The 13,625-nt window shown below is 41.4% G+C and overlaps 1 long non-coding RNA gene and 1 pseudogene across 1 annotated transcript in view; both read left to right on the top strand.

Moving 5' to 3' along the window:
- Window positions 1-11,408, top strand: part of LOC128066958 (uncharacterized) — a 37,174-nt gene extending 25,766 nt beyond the window's left edge. Inside the window, exons 2-4 of the long non-coding RNA XR_008201264.1 lie at window positions 8,274-8,334; window positions 10,373-10,526; window positions 10,943-11,408. This is a non-coding gene — a long non-coding RNA (uncharacterized LOC128066958). The remainder of the gene's footprint in view (window positions 1-8,273; window positions 8,335-10,372; window positions 10,527-10,942) is intronic.
- LOC128067140 (uncharacterized) lies at window positions 6,608-6,768 on the top strand (annotated as a pseudogene).
- Window positions 11,409-13,625: the final 2,217 nt, after the last annotated feature.

Genomic DNA, 13,625 nt, shown 5'->3' with positions numbered 1-13,625 from the left:
CAGGCCATATCTCACTAGTAGAGAGTTTTCTTTTTCTTACTTAAGCTAAAGCTATTCTTTTTTTTTACACTCAAGTAGTAACAATATTCTGTATGTACTTAGAAACTTCTGAAGTCATTTTCAAGTATCTTTTCTCATGTGCTTTACACATAATGTACGAGAAATAAGGAGGTTGCATGTCACTGGCTTAATTTTACAGATACCCAAGTGTTCTTGCCTGGAAAATCCCAGGGATAGGGGAGCCTGGTGGGCTGCCGTCTATGGGGTCACATAGAGTCGGACACGACTGAAGTGACTTAGCAGCAGTAGCAGCAAGGCAATGAGAATATGCATACAAGCTCACACAACCAGTTAGTGGTGACCCTGGGACTAAAATTCAAAGCTGTGATTTTCAAAACTGGTACTGAAGCACAAGCTGGTTTGCTTCCATTCTTTTTCCTAGCATTGTGGATTTCCTGGTGTAAATTAAATAGGTTACTTTCTCCAAGCTTCAGCAGCTTTTCCATGGTAGAAGGAGGAGCATAATTTGACTCTTAACCTTGAATGCTTTTGCTAGATTCTTATGTTGAGAAAAATATAACACACTTTGACATCTGGAGGGTGTTACACTGAGGCTCAACTTATGTCTCCAATACTCTTCTGAAAAACAATTTTTTTTTTTTCTCTTTATGTTTTCTTTAGTTGGGAATAATAACATAACTAAGATTAAAAGAATGCCTCTCATATTCCATCCACTGTACTCATGTTTGCTGTTACTTATTACTCAATATTCTGGGATAATCAAGAGCAAAGAGGAATATGAAACAAGTGGAGTAAATTCAGCTCTACAATTTCTTTCTATATCTACTTTCTATTCCTTAGAAGCTATCGCTGTACTGATAGACAGTATATGTCATATGTAGAAATTTTGTACAACTGATACATCTCCTTGGGCTAATGGTCGCAACTAATAGAACCTTGGGCTAATAGTTGCAACTAATAGAAATAATAATGCTTGCTTCCAGTTGCAGCTAATAGAACCAGGGTAGAAACTGGCTTGATCAAAAAAAAAAATATATTACCTTTGGTAATGGAAAAGAAGAGGGAAAAGCTGAATGTGCGTATAATGCCCCTAGGAAATTATTTTTTTATCTTTTGGATCTGCTTCGTGTTGATGCATTCTCAAGTGGTTTCTTTTCAAGTGGCAGCAAAGATGGCCACTCGTACCTCAAAGATTATAGCTTTGTAATTTAGCTTTTTTTTTCTCTTGGTAGTTGTTGCATCAAACATTTCCAGGTTAATAACCATAGGTTTGATTGGGTCTCATGCTCAGTGTTGGAAAAGTCACCATCGTTTAGACTGGTCAGGTCTCAGTTATCTTTCGCCTGCTGGACCCAGTGGGTGGAGTCAGCTCTATTTAAACCTTAAGGACTGAGATACAGAAAAGAGGTGGTATCTTAACAGAAAATCCAGCTTCTATTACATAAAGAAGGAATGGATGCTGGGCAGAGAAAAATTACAGATACCTATTGCAGTTCTCAACTGTATTCTTGAGTACTCAACAAATGCAGGAGAGAAAAACAGATTATTACCGCCAAGGGTGTTATTTTATGTTGAAAGGAAAGACAGCGAGGATGCTAAGGGCAGGTGGAAAAAATCTGATAGATGAAGTCAGATCTCAAGTTACCTTCTTCTCTTTAACACTACAGTTTCTCAGAGCTTTACACATGTAATATAAGTTGATAATAATTTTTGCAATTTTTTAATAGAAAAATATATTGGGGGGGGGGAGGTCTATAAGCTATAAAACAAAATTTTTAAAGGTTGTAAGTGATCAGTCTTCTCCAGGTAAGTAAACATGGAGTTGCTGGTCTATTCTTTAGATAAGATCGCTTTTCAATCCCCAGGCTCCCTGTTATTCAATTGGATTTACCTTCCCTGATGGCTCAGAGGTTAAAGCATCTGCCTCCAATGCGGGGAAACCCAGGTTTGATCCCTGGGTTGGGAAGATCCCCTGGAGAAGGAAATGTGAACCCACTCCAGTATTCTTGCCTGGAGAATCCCATGGACAGAGGAGCTTGGTTGGCTACAGTCCACGGGGTCACAAAGAGTCAGACATGACTGAGTGACTTCACTTTCACTTTCACTTTTGCTTAATTTGTAAGCAGTGGTGATCCCAAGTACAACTGCCTTCAGAAGAGGAACCTTATCTTTGGTGTTCTAACTTTCTAAAAATGCCAGTTACTGGTGCCCCAAGACTGGAGTGCAGTTATGGGACAACCAGTTCCTTCTACAAATCATGTCCATTTATCTCTGTGGGCAGAGTCCATCATTTTCATCTGCTTGTCATATCTAGTTTTGGTGGAACTTATTTGCAACCCTCATACATAAAATATTCCCTAAATACCAACTAAATCGATACAAATCCATCAACAGGCTATGCTTGTAAATAAACTCTATCAACTGATACTTGTATAGCACTCCCGCTTCCTAAGTTCTTGCATGTAAACCCTCTCACTTGATCATCATGAGAGCTCTGGAAGGCAGGAAGGACAGATAAGAATATTACTTTTCTCCTATCAAAACTAATGAAACAGAGATGGAGTGATCCGCTCAAACTGATGACTACTGTGAGTTTTTGGAGTCCAGACCTCAGGTTTTTCCCACTATATCTTGCATCTGAATTTGGGTGAAGGCTGTAGTGTTCACTGGAAGGTTCAAGAAAAAACTCAGGAGTCAAATGAACAAGGGTTTTAAGACTGACTGCTGATTGTAGTTGTATGACTTTGGGCAAGTTTCTTAGTCATTTAGCCTCAAATTATTCAACTGTATTGTTTTAACCATTGCATACCTCATAGGACTCTTGTGGTAAAATAATACATGGACAGTGCTTAGCAAATGCTCTGTATGTAAATTCATGCTTCAATATTCTAAGTATTGTTCTCATCATGTATCTCTAAGTGCTTATTTAACCTTCATTCACAAAGAGAAATAAAGATTTGAATCATTCGTGTGGATTGCTCCATGCTTATGCCTCTATTAACTACATCTTTTAGGTTTGGGTAAAACATGAGAGCAAATTGCCTGAATCAGTTTTTACCTCATCATGCTTGCATCTAATTGCTTGGTCTATCTTTTTTGACTTTCTGATCATCCACTATGAAGCCAAGTCTTGGTTATTTGTACTCAACAGGTTATAAGGTTCATCCTATCCTGCATATTCTAGGAGATAAGTATCAATTCTGCAATATGATTAAACAATTTAGACTAATAGTAAACAACACTACCACCCATTGGAGTCCTGTTTTTCAGACTCAATAAACCTCCAAGAAAGTTATTTTTCCCCTTTTACTTTGTTTTGAGCTTTTCCCAATTCAGGCTGCATTATAGATTTTCCCAGTGTTTGTTTGATAAAAGGTAGGCCAATTATTTTCATGCAGCCCCAACATGGTTCTTCTGTAACACTGACTTTGAATATGACAGCCAAAACATCCATTTCTTTTGAGCAGAGCCTCATCAGTGAGTGATTTTGTAGAGTCAATGCAAAGGGAGACAGGAAGCATGTTCCTGAAAAGGGGCAGGCTCTCCTGTTGGTCTTGATGCTCTCTTCCATCTCAGTGTGTCAGAACTGGAGCTCAGCCACAAGGAGCACTGCTGCATGGCGGATCCAACTTTCTGCCAAGGGGAGTTTCTAGTGTCATGGTGGAGGCAGAGCGTCAGCAGGAAATAAGAGGTGGTGACTAAAAGAGGGGGGCCGTGAGCATGTGGACGGGAGCACCGAGTGTAGATTTGGCATGGGGGGAGATTCTCCAGGACGATGACATCCAGGGAGAGGGCTGGAGGATGAGTGTGAATCAGCCACATCAGGATTTGGTGGGGGAGAAAAGAGGCAACTATTCTGGGCCAAGAGGAGATGCAAGGACTGTGAGGAGTGAGCAAATTGAGAGGGATTAAGGAGCTCAGAATTTAAGGAGCAAGCCGGCTTCCATGGTGGCTCAGAGGGTAAAGCATCTGCCCGCAATGCAGGAGACCCAGGTTCAATCCCAGGGTCAGGAAGATCCTCTGGAGAAGGGAATGGCAACCCACTCCAGTATTCTTGCCTGGAAAATTCCATAGACAGAGGAGCTTGGCAAGCTACGGTCCATGGGGTCACAGAGTCAGACGTGACTGAGTGACGATACTTTCACTTTTCACACTGGCAGGAGAGAAGGCAGAAAAAAGGGTAGGGACCAGAATGAGGAGAGAGTGTAACCTTGGAAATTTCTCCCATTCCTACACCCAACCCCACAAAGGAAGAAATGACCTCTGATGTCCCATTCTCTCCCGGGGAAAGATTAGTGAAGTCAAAGTCGCTCAGTCATGTCTGACTCTTTGCAACCCCATGGACCGTAGTCCATGGACTTCTCCAGGCCACAATACTGGAGTGGGTAGCCTTTCCCTTCTCCAGGGGATCTTCCAAACCCAGGGATCGAACCCAGGTCTCCCACATTGCAGGTGGATTCTAACAATGACTGAGCACTCTGTGATATACCAGGCACAGTTTTAGTTACTTTAGATCGATTTAAACAATCCTGTGGCGTAGGCACTATTGTTGTACCCACGTTATAGATAAGGATATTGAGACAAGGGGAGTGAAATGACCTGCTCAAGGCACTCAGCAGACGGCTTCCGTGGGACTGAAACTGAGGGAGGCTGGCTCCAGGGAATGTCCCCCCACAACGAGTGCTTGTAGCAGTAAGCTGTCTCGTGAGCCGATTCAGGAATTCCTCTAGAGCTTCCAACGGTGCCATGGCAACTATAGAAAACTCTACTGAAATTCATATATGGCATTTACTCTTTCCTTGTTGAAATCTTTGGTCAGGATAATGTTTTAATAAGACATGGTTATGAAAATAATGATGTTCTTAAGCTCAACTTATAACTACCATTGCAAGTTATGGAGATTTATCATGAAAGAACTTCCAGATACCTTTTATCTTTACTTTTGGTTTTGTTTTTTTTTTAACATGAGTAATGAAACTAGACAGGTCACTGTCCGTTAAAGTCAGTAACATTCCCTGGTTTCCAGGAGGTGACAACGATGACTTTTCAGCACAGCTACATTTTGTTGAAATTCAAGATGTGCTTTTAGTATGACTTATTTAGGATTGTATTTTAGTTTGCAATTTTTATCACAATTTCTCTCTTTCTCCATCTCTCTCTCTCTTTTTTGTAGATTGTATTATACTCTTTTGTCCCCAAATGAAAATGCAGGCTCCAGCCATACTTCCAACAATGGCTTTTTGGGTGTCTTGTTCAGAAGTTCATATGTTAGGGTGTCAAAGGTACAATACAACTTTTGATACATGGGTTGTAGCAAAAAGTGAAATTTTAGAGAATACATTACAATTTTAAGGAAAACAAAAAGTTTAAAAAGTGGAGCAGATTCCATAAAAAAAGAAGCTAATTTTAAACTGAGATGCCTTTATCCAGGGGTTTGTCACTGATCTTCTACATGACAACCTCAGAATTAACATCAACCCACTCTGGTACTCTTGCCTGGAAAATCCCATGGATGGAGGAGCCTGGTAGGCTGCAGTCCATGGGGTCGATAAGAGTCTGGCACGACTGAGCGACTTCACTTTCACTTTCACTTTCACTTCACTAACATTTCTAGTGCATGTATAACTTCTGACTAAACTCTATGCTGTATCGGGAAAAACAAAGTCATGCTTGCTAACTGTTTCAAACTTGGCAGATTTACTCTGAGAGTACTAGTCAAGCAAATCAGATTCAAAAACAATAGCATCATGTCATATTTATAGTATCACAAAAATGTTTTTATGAAAAATATTTTAGGAATATCTATAATTATTTCCTGGAATAGTTTTTTTTCTTTTTCATAGTTTAATTTTTTTGTCCCTGTCAACAAACATTTGTCGTATTAGATCAGGTCATTTGAGCTTTGCATCCTATTTTGATGTTTCTTCTAAGACATGTGAGCATAGGCAAACAGTTTTAATTATCCTGATCAAGTGTGGGGGACACCTTTTTGCTGACCCCACTTGTAATCAACTGTGATCTTCTAGAAGCAGGAGAATTGATTGCTTTTATCTTCCCCAACTAGTGAGAAGAGTGGGTCATATATTATTCTACCTTTCGGAAAAATGCAACCCAGTGATTGATTTTATGACTGCCGCTGGCAGCAAATTCCTCAGAATGAATTCTACCAGGTGAAGAAGTATTTCCTCTAACTTGCTTTAAATTTCCTTAGCATTAACTTCTCCGAGTGGCCCAGTCTCTTATGGGACGATGTAATAAGGATCTATCAGTTTTACTGCGCAGTACCTATCTTTAATGCCTAAGTAAATCTCTCTTATTTTCTAGCCCTGACTCTGTAATTTTAACTTTCGAAATCTCTCGTCATGAGTAAGTCTACCCTGCACTCAATTTCTTGCCCTGCTCTGGAGCTCTGCCATCCCTGAACTACATACCTGCAGGTGAGAAATAGAGACAACAGCACAGATGAACATGTATTATTCTCCTCCATAATGCTGTGGGGCTATGCTCTTTCATATCTATCTTCTCTGCACACAAAAAGGGGAAATTCATGGAAGACAACAAAAAGTTGCTTTAAAAAATTTTATCTAGCTTTGCGCAGTGGCAGTATCGTAGCCAATGAGGTTTATCCAAGGCGCGATTATTGCTAATTGAAACTAAAAAATTTTATCTAGTTCATATCCAAATACAGTGCAATATTCTCTTTTATAACATTATGCACCCTGGGATTTTTTTTTATTCTATAAAAAATGACCTAAAGGGGCTTCGACACATCTTTGTTCTAATTTCTGCATCCCATGGAGGGGAGTGGTCAAGCCTTCTTTTTATTTAAAACACTAGGCATCTATTTCTTTAAATAAATGGAGACCTCAAGTATTAGTTACTCGTGAAATCAAATGATAATACAATATCTAACTACTCAAGCTCCACATTTTTCTCTAGATTTTTGCCGGGATACACCTCATCTCCACCCGCACCCCCAAATAATATTGTTTCTAGTGTCTCAGTTTTATAACGCCACTGTCAAGTTGGACTTATCTGATGGCAAGAAAACTTGTGTAAGACTTTCAAACCTTAAGTGAAAAAACTGTATCTTAACAAAACATATTTTGTCATTTATTTACTGAGGTATATATGAGAGAGAGAAGATGCTTTGTGCTCGTTGAATAAATTGGCTTTGAAATTGTTCATTTAAATCATGGAGGCAGGACCCAGAAAGACCAAAAAAAACCTACACCAAATTGGAGTACATACTGAGGCAAGGATGATTTTAATTTTGCTTCACTTAATGGTGTTTCCATGAGGAGGCTATGACAGAGGAGGAAGAGAAAAAAGAGAAGGGGAGAGGCCATGAGAAGGAGGTGTGACGAACCAGGAGTGCCTCTGCAGTGATGCAGTTTTGCCCTTTCTCTCATGGTCTCCCCCCTCCTTTCTTCCTTCCTGCCTTTGTCTGTCTCTCTCTTCCTATTTTCTCTCTCTTTTATTTCCATCAAAGATTACTGAGCACCTACCACATGTACGCATGGTGCTGGGTTCTGGGATACAAGAGTAAAACAGAAATAGCATCTGAACTCAGAGCAGGAAAACTGAAGTCAAGAAGCAGTTGCATGAAGTGCCTGAGAAGTCATCGTCCAGGAATCGGGAGCATGGGTAAAGAGCTTTCCGAGATGTGAAGACCTCCTGTGGGGAGCTGTGTTCAAACTGATGCTCAAGGGACGTGCAGAGGCGAGCCGGAAGAAGACGGAGTTAGGAAGAGAAAAGGTCATCTGTAAAACACACGGAGCTCGTGGCAGACAAGCTGAGGGAAGTCCGGGTGGGCAGGAGGGCTGGGTTGCTGCAGGGCAAGGTTCCAGGAAAGAGTTCACTGGTGAAGAAGGACACCAGGGCTCGCGGGGGAGGGGGGGGGGCGGGGGGGAAGGGCAGCTACTGCTTTGGAAACAAATCTAAAAACAGTATCTGGGAAGCTATTTGGGGAAAAGAAGGTGTTCTTTTCCCTAAATCTCATCAAGATTAGTTTTGAGTTCAAATAATTACAATAAAGTTTTTTGAAGTAGCTTCAGAACTTTAGAAAAGAGGACATTAGAGATTCAATAATATACCAAACATTTATATCCATGCATCTGCCTTCCTAGATAGGGATCACAATATGGGATATGGGCAGCCTGGCAGACTAGCTGGGTGTAATGGCCTTTACTCTCTCTGGAAACTAACAGAGGCTCACCTGGTGCAGAGAGAATTTGTTTTTTTTCTTTAAGGGCACTCCTTCCAGCATCAGGCAAATACAGCTGAGAGATACCACAAAAAACACCTTTCCAGGTATGTAGTACTTTTCATTCTAACTTGCAAATTTTTTTTTTTGCTGGTAAAAGCCACAGCAGTCATAAAAATTAATGTTTTCGCTTTCCCACGCAGGGGGAGGATCAGTCTGTCAATGAGTGGAAATTAACGATCAGAGTCAGCTCTAATGAGGTGGATGAGCCTAGAGCCTATCATACAGGGTGATGTTAAGTCAGAGAAAGACCAGTATTGTATATTAACCCATATATATGAAATCTAGAAAGATGGCCCTGCTGAGGAGAGGCAGACATAAAGGGCAGATTTTTGGACACAGTGGGGGAAGGGGAGGGTGGGATGATTTGAGAGAGCAGGACTGAAACGTATGCATGATCATACGTAAAATAGAGAGCCAGTGGGAATTTGCTGGGAACCCAAAGCCCGTGCTCCATGACGACCTAGAGGCATGGGATGGGGAGGGAGGTGGGAGGAAGGTTCAAGCGGGGCGGGAACATGTGCACACCTATGGCTGATTCATGTTGACACGTGGCAGAAGCCTTCGAAGTATCGTAATTATCCTCCAATTAAAGATAAAGTTTTAAAAATAAAGGTCAGACACAAGATCCCCCTGCCCATCCTCTCACTGGTGCAGAAAATAATTGCCCTGACTGCACCTGAAGAAAAGGCCCTGTGCACCTCCATCCGTCCATCCACGTCTCCACTGACAGGAGACCAAGGGCCATTCAGCTGCCAGTGGAAAAGACAGCTTGCTAGACGAGGCCTCCTGGGAGCCTGGCATATTCTGCCAGGTGGAGCTGTGACTTGCTGGGCATCAGGAAGGCCATCTGAGCCCCCATCCTCTTCCACATACTCTTCATGAATGAGCTCAACCTCTTGGTTTACCGACCTGCTTATCTACGTTAGTCGATCCCCTGATTCTGTTTTTGTTTGGCCTAATGAAGGCAAGTGGTTAGGACAGATATCTAAGATGCAGGTTCTAGTCTGCAAATGTAAGACTGTATTCTGAAATTTGGTTTGGAGAGTCAGTGTAGGGTCCTAGACCTCCGTTCAGTTTCTGACCTTAATATACTTTTATACCAAAACTATTAAGCATTGAAGCAGAAGTTATATGCCAAATCATTAAAGAGGCATGACTCATCCATGTTCTCACTGAGGCTCACAAATACTTTGGGTACAGAGACAAGCAGAATGGACCACGGTCTTCATGCATTAGGTTGATATAGTGTTTAAACATTTGGAACCATATTTTCCTCAAAGGATATTTAGGGGAAAAAAAACCTCTTTTGCTTAGACATATTTAATGCAGTTAGTTGATATTTAAATTTCAACTTAAAAGGGATTTTAAACTGAAATTGTTTTATACTATACTAATACTAGCTATAATACCCTACTCTACTCTACTTATGATTCTAACACTATACTAATGGGCTTCCCTGGTGGCTCAAATGGTAAAGACTCTGCCTGCAATGCAGGAGATCCAGGTTTGATCTCTGGGTTGGGAAGATCCCCTGAAGAAGGGAACAGCAAACCCACCCCAGTATTCTTGCCTGGAGAATTCCATGGACAGAGGAGCCTGGGCAGGGGCGGCGGCGGGGCGGGGTGGGGTTCAGTCCATGGGGTCACAAAGAGTCAGACAAGACTGGGCGACCAACACTTTCACTTTTCATACTGTGCCGATATTTACATCTACCTATCTATCTATATTTGGGGGAGAAGGAGGATAGGGGTCAGGGTTATGTGTGTGTGAATTCAGATTCAAAGAGGCCAGTCTGGTATTTTGAAAGACCATGTCCAATTTCATCACTAACTGGACAGGCACATTTGTTAAATACCCCTTTGTCAGGCAGGAACATTACTGTGTCCCCTGGATCCTAGAACACTCCTAGAACTTTTTCCTGAATCTTCTATAGAGAAGGAACTCAAAACAGACTTGCTGAACTGAATTAAATAATGGAGCAAGCACAGCTGGTGGCATCTAAGGATGCTGAAATGCTCAGCTTGCGTGTCATGCCTGAACCCTGCTACTACTAACTTCTTTCCTGCCTGTTTCCTGTTTCAGATAGAAGAGTATCCATAACTGGGGTCGTTGACTCAAAATAGCAATGATGACAACAACAGTGTGCTAAGGACCTAGACTGAGCCCTCACTATGCATCAGAGACCTTGCCACGCACGCACTGTGATTTTCTGTGATCCTTACAGCGGCTGGAGGAGGTACGTTGCTATTATTTTTTCTGTTTCGCAACCAAGAAAGCCCAGGCTTAGAGAGAAACTGCTCAGTGTCACGGCACTAGTGTGGGGTGGAGTCAGAACTTCAAGTTGTTTTCTGTGGTCTGATTCTTGATACCATACCGTTAATCATTTTCCAAACTTACCAGGCCGGACCTTAAGGCACAGAAGGTTCTAGAAAATCTAGAAAGATTTCCCTGCACCTCAGAACAACCAAAGCAAATTTAGAGTGGGAGAGCTCTCCTTGGGGCCAATTCTTTTCTTCTTTCCTTTGTTCTTCCTTTTCCTCATGACTCTATTAAGCTCTGCCAGGCATTGCAAGACACTTGAGTGGGTGTGGGAGGGCCGATTGAGAAAGACTCTGCTCGTGCTGATCTGCCCTCTTCCTGTTCTTCCCACAGGACTGATGGGCTAAACAGATTTAATGCTTGGCTGTCAGCATCCCTGTGGAAGACTCCAGCAGACCCACATGTCCTACGGTTCAACTTTCCAAACCTACCTCTGTGTAATTCCTAAGTAGGAGTCTGAGCTCTGTTGTCATATTTCAGTTTTACAGTTACTCTGAAATATTTTGATCCAAATATGCCCTTAGTGTCATGCTTTATTAATGCGATGTGACTCATATTAGTGACTGCTTGCTCTTGAGCCATATGCCCTGAATAAGTTATCGGGTTTCATTGTTTACCCTAAGTTTAAAAAAAAATTCCATGCGCTCCGACCTCCTGACACCTAAACCCAGCTCATGCAGTTAAAACAGGAAAACTAGTTATCTGATATCACTAAGGCAAATCAGCTTGTAGAGCCGTCAAATGTTTCCATTTCCACTGGTGGGAGGGCATTGTGGGCACCATGGATTATTCATCAAGAAAGCACAGGAGAGAATTTCTTTTCTGTTTGTTTGTTGATTTCCAAAGTAAACCCAAGTATGAAGAGATACAGCTATGGTGCCTTTATTTTTCATTGTTAGCACATATCATTATGTCATCCTGGAAGAACTGCCCAAAAAAAGAGAAAAAAGAAATTACCACGTGGATTGCTTAACGGCCCTCCTCCTGCCTGCCTGCAGAATTGTCTGAGAAAGGAAAATACACACGCATTAGTCAGGCCCTCGGGGTTACAAGGCTTCTCACCACCAGCAGTGCCAGGTTAGCCTGGGAGTCTGTGGAGCAGGCTTTGGCAGGCCACCAGAGACAGGGCATTTCATAATCAAGAACTTACCCTGGAGGGTTCTGAGCCAACAAGACAGTGTTGGGAGTCAAGGGCTAAGGGAGAATGAGCGGATTTATTCTGTGGACCAAAACCTCTGCACTTAAAGACATTTCCTTTCTAGTTTTGATTTCCTTTTATTTTAGCTGCTGCACATTTTTTTTTCCCCTCACCAGATTTCACAATATATCAACTGTTCTGTCTTTGGTGTACCTGACTGAAGTGTTACACAAATCCGTCACTAAAGGATATACTGGCTATACGGTGGTGGTGGTGGTAGTGATGGAAACACTTTCCTAATAAGATATAGGAATAACGAGCATTTATTGAGCACTTTTACCAAGTGATACTAAGACATGCATGAGATAGCTCAGGTAATCCTCTGAACCCTAGCATTTGGGTACTATTACCAAGTTAATTTCAGTTGAGGTAACAGAAGCGTGGAAAGGTTAAGTAACTTGATCAAGTTCATGGTCTTAGGAGAGACTCTTTGTCCCTCCAAATGGTCCCAGCTCTTGCCTTGGGGTCCACCAGGAGCTGTTGGCAGTGCGTAGGTCCCCATGTTTGCTTAAGGACCTATAATGTAATAGGACCTAACTAATAGTTCATTTAAAACTACAAGAGATGCATTGGGTTGAAAGACAGTTTGGCAATTTCTTATAAAACTAAACACACTCTTCCCATATTATCTAGCAATGATATTTATTCACATGAGTTGAAGATTTATGTCCACATCAAACTTTGCATATGAGCATATATAGCAGCTTTATTCATAATTGGCAAGACTTAGTACTTTTCCAGTTGTCCTTCAGTAAGTGACTGGATAAGCAAACCATGGCACAAACAGAGAGTGGAATGTCATGTGACAATAAAAAGAAATGAGCTCGTAGACAGACATGGAGGAAACTTACATGTACTGTATATAATTCCAACTATATGACATTCTGGAAAAGGCAAAACTATAGAGCAGTAAAAACCCCAGATGTTGCTAGAGGCTTCATGGGGAGAGAAGGATGAATAGATAGAACACAGTTGTTGTTTTTTTTTTAATTTTTTCTCACTTTTAAGTTTATTCATTTTTAACTGAAGGATCATTGCTTTACAATGCTGCATTACAATATTTCTGCCATACATCAACATAAGTCAGTCATAGGTAGACACATATCCCCTCCCCCTTGACCTCCCTCCCACTTCCCACCCTTCCCATCCCTCTAGGTTGTTGCAGAACCTAGGTTTGAGTTCCCTGAGTCATACAGCAAATTCCCACTAGACATCTCTTTTACACGTGGTAATGTGTATGTTTCCATGGTAATTTCTCCATTCCTCCCACCCTCTCCTTCCTTCCCTCCTCCCATGTCTATAAGTCTGCTCTCGATGTCTGCGTCTCCACTGCAGCTGTGCAAATAGGTTCATCAGTACCATCTTTCTAGATTCCATATATATGTATTAATACGCTATATTTGTCTTTCTTACTTACTTCACTCTGTATAATAGGCTCTAGGTTCACCCACCTCACTAGAATGACTCAAATGTATTCCTTTTTATAGCTGAGTAATATTCCATTGCATATCTATTCATCTGTTGATGGACATTTAGGCTGCTTCCATGTCCTAGCTATGGTAAACAGTGCTGCACTGAACATCAAGGTCCAAACACAGGGGATATTTAGGGCAGTGAAACTATTTCCTATTATGCTTAATGGTAGATACATGTCTTTATACATTTGCCAAAACTCACAGAACATACAACACTGAGTGAAGCCTAATGTAAACTATTATCTTTAGCTAATAATAATGTATCAGTATTGGAGCATCAGTTGTAATATATGTACCATACCAAAGCAAGATGGTAGTAGCAGGGCAAGGTTGGGAAGCAATA

This window comes from Budorcas taxicolor, chromosome 21 (genome assembly GCF_023091745.1).
Source record: "Budorcas taxicolor isolate Tak-1 chromosome 21, Takin1.1, whole genome shotgun sequence".
NCBI classification, from domain to species: Eukaryota; Metazoa; Chordata; class Mammalia; order Artiodactyla; family Bovidae; genus Budorcas; species Budorcas taxicolor.
The sequence above is the reverse complement of the archived record's forward strand: the minus strand, read 5'-3'. Positions and strand labels throughout refer to the sequence as shown.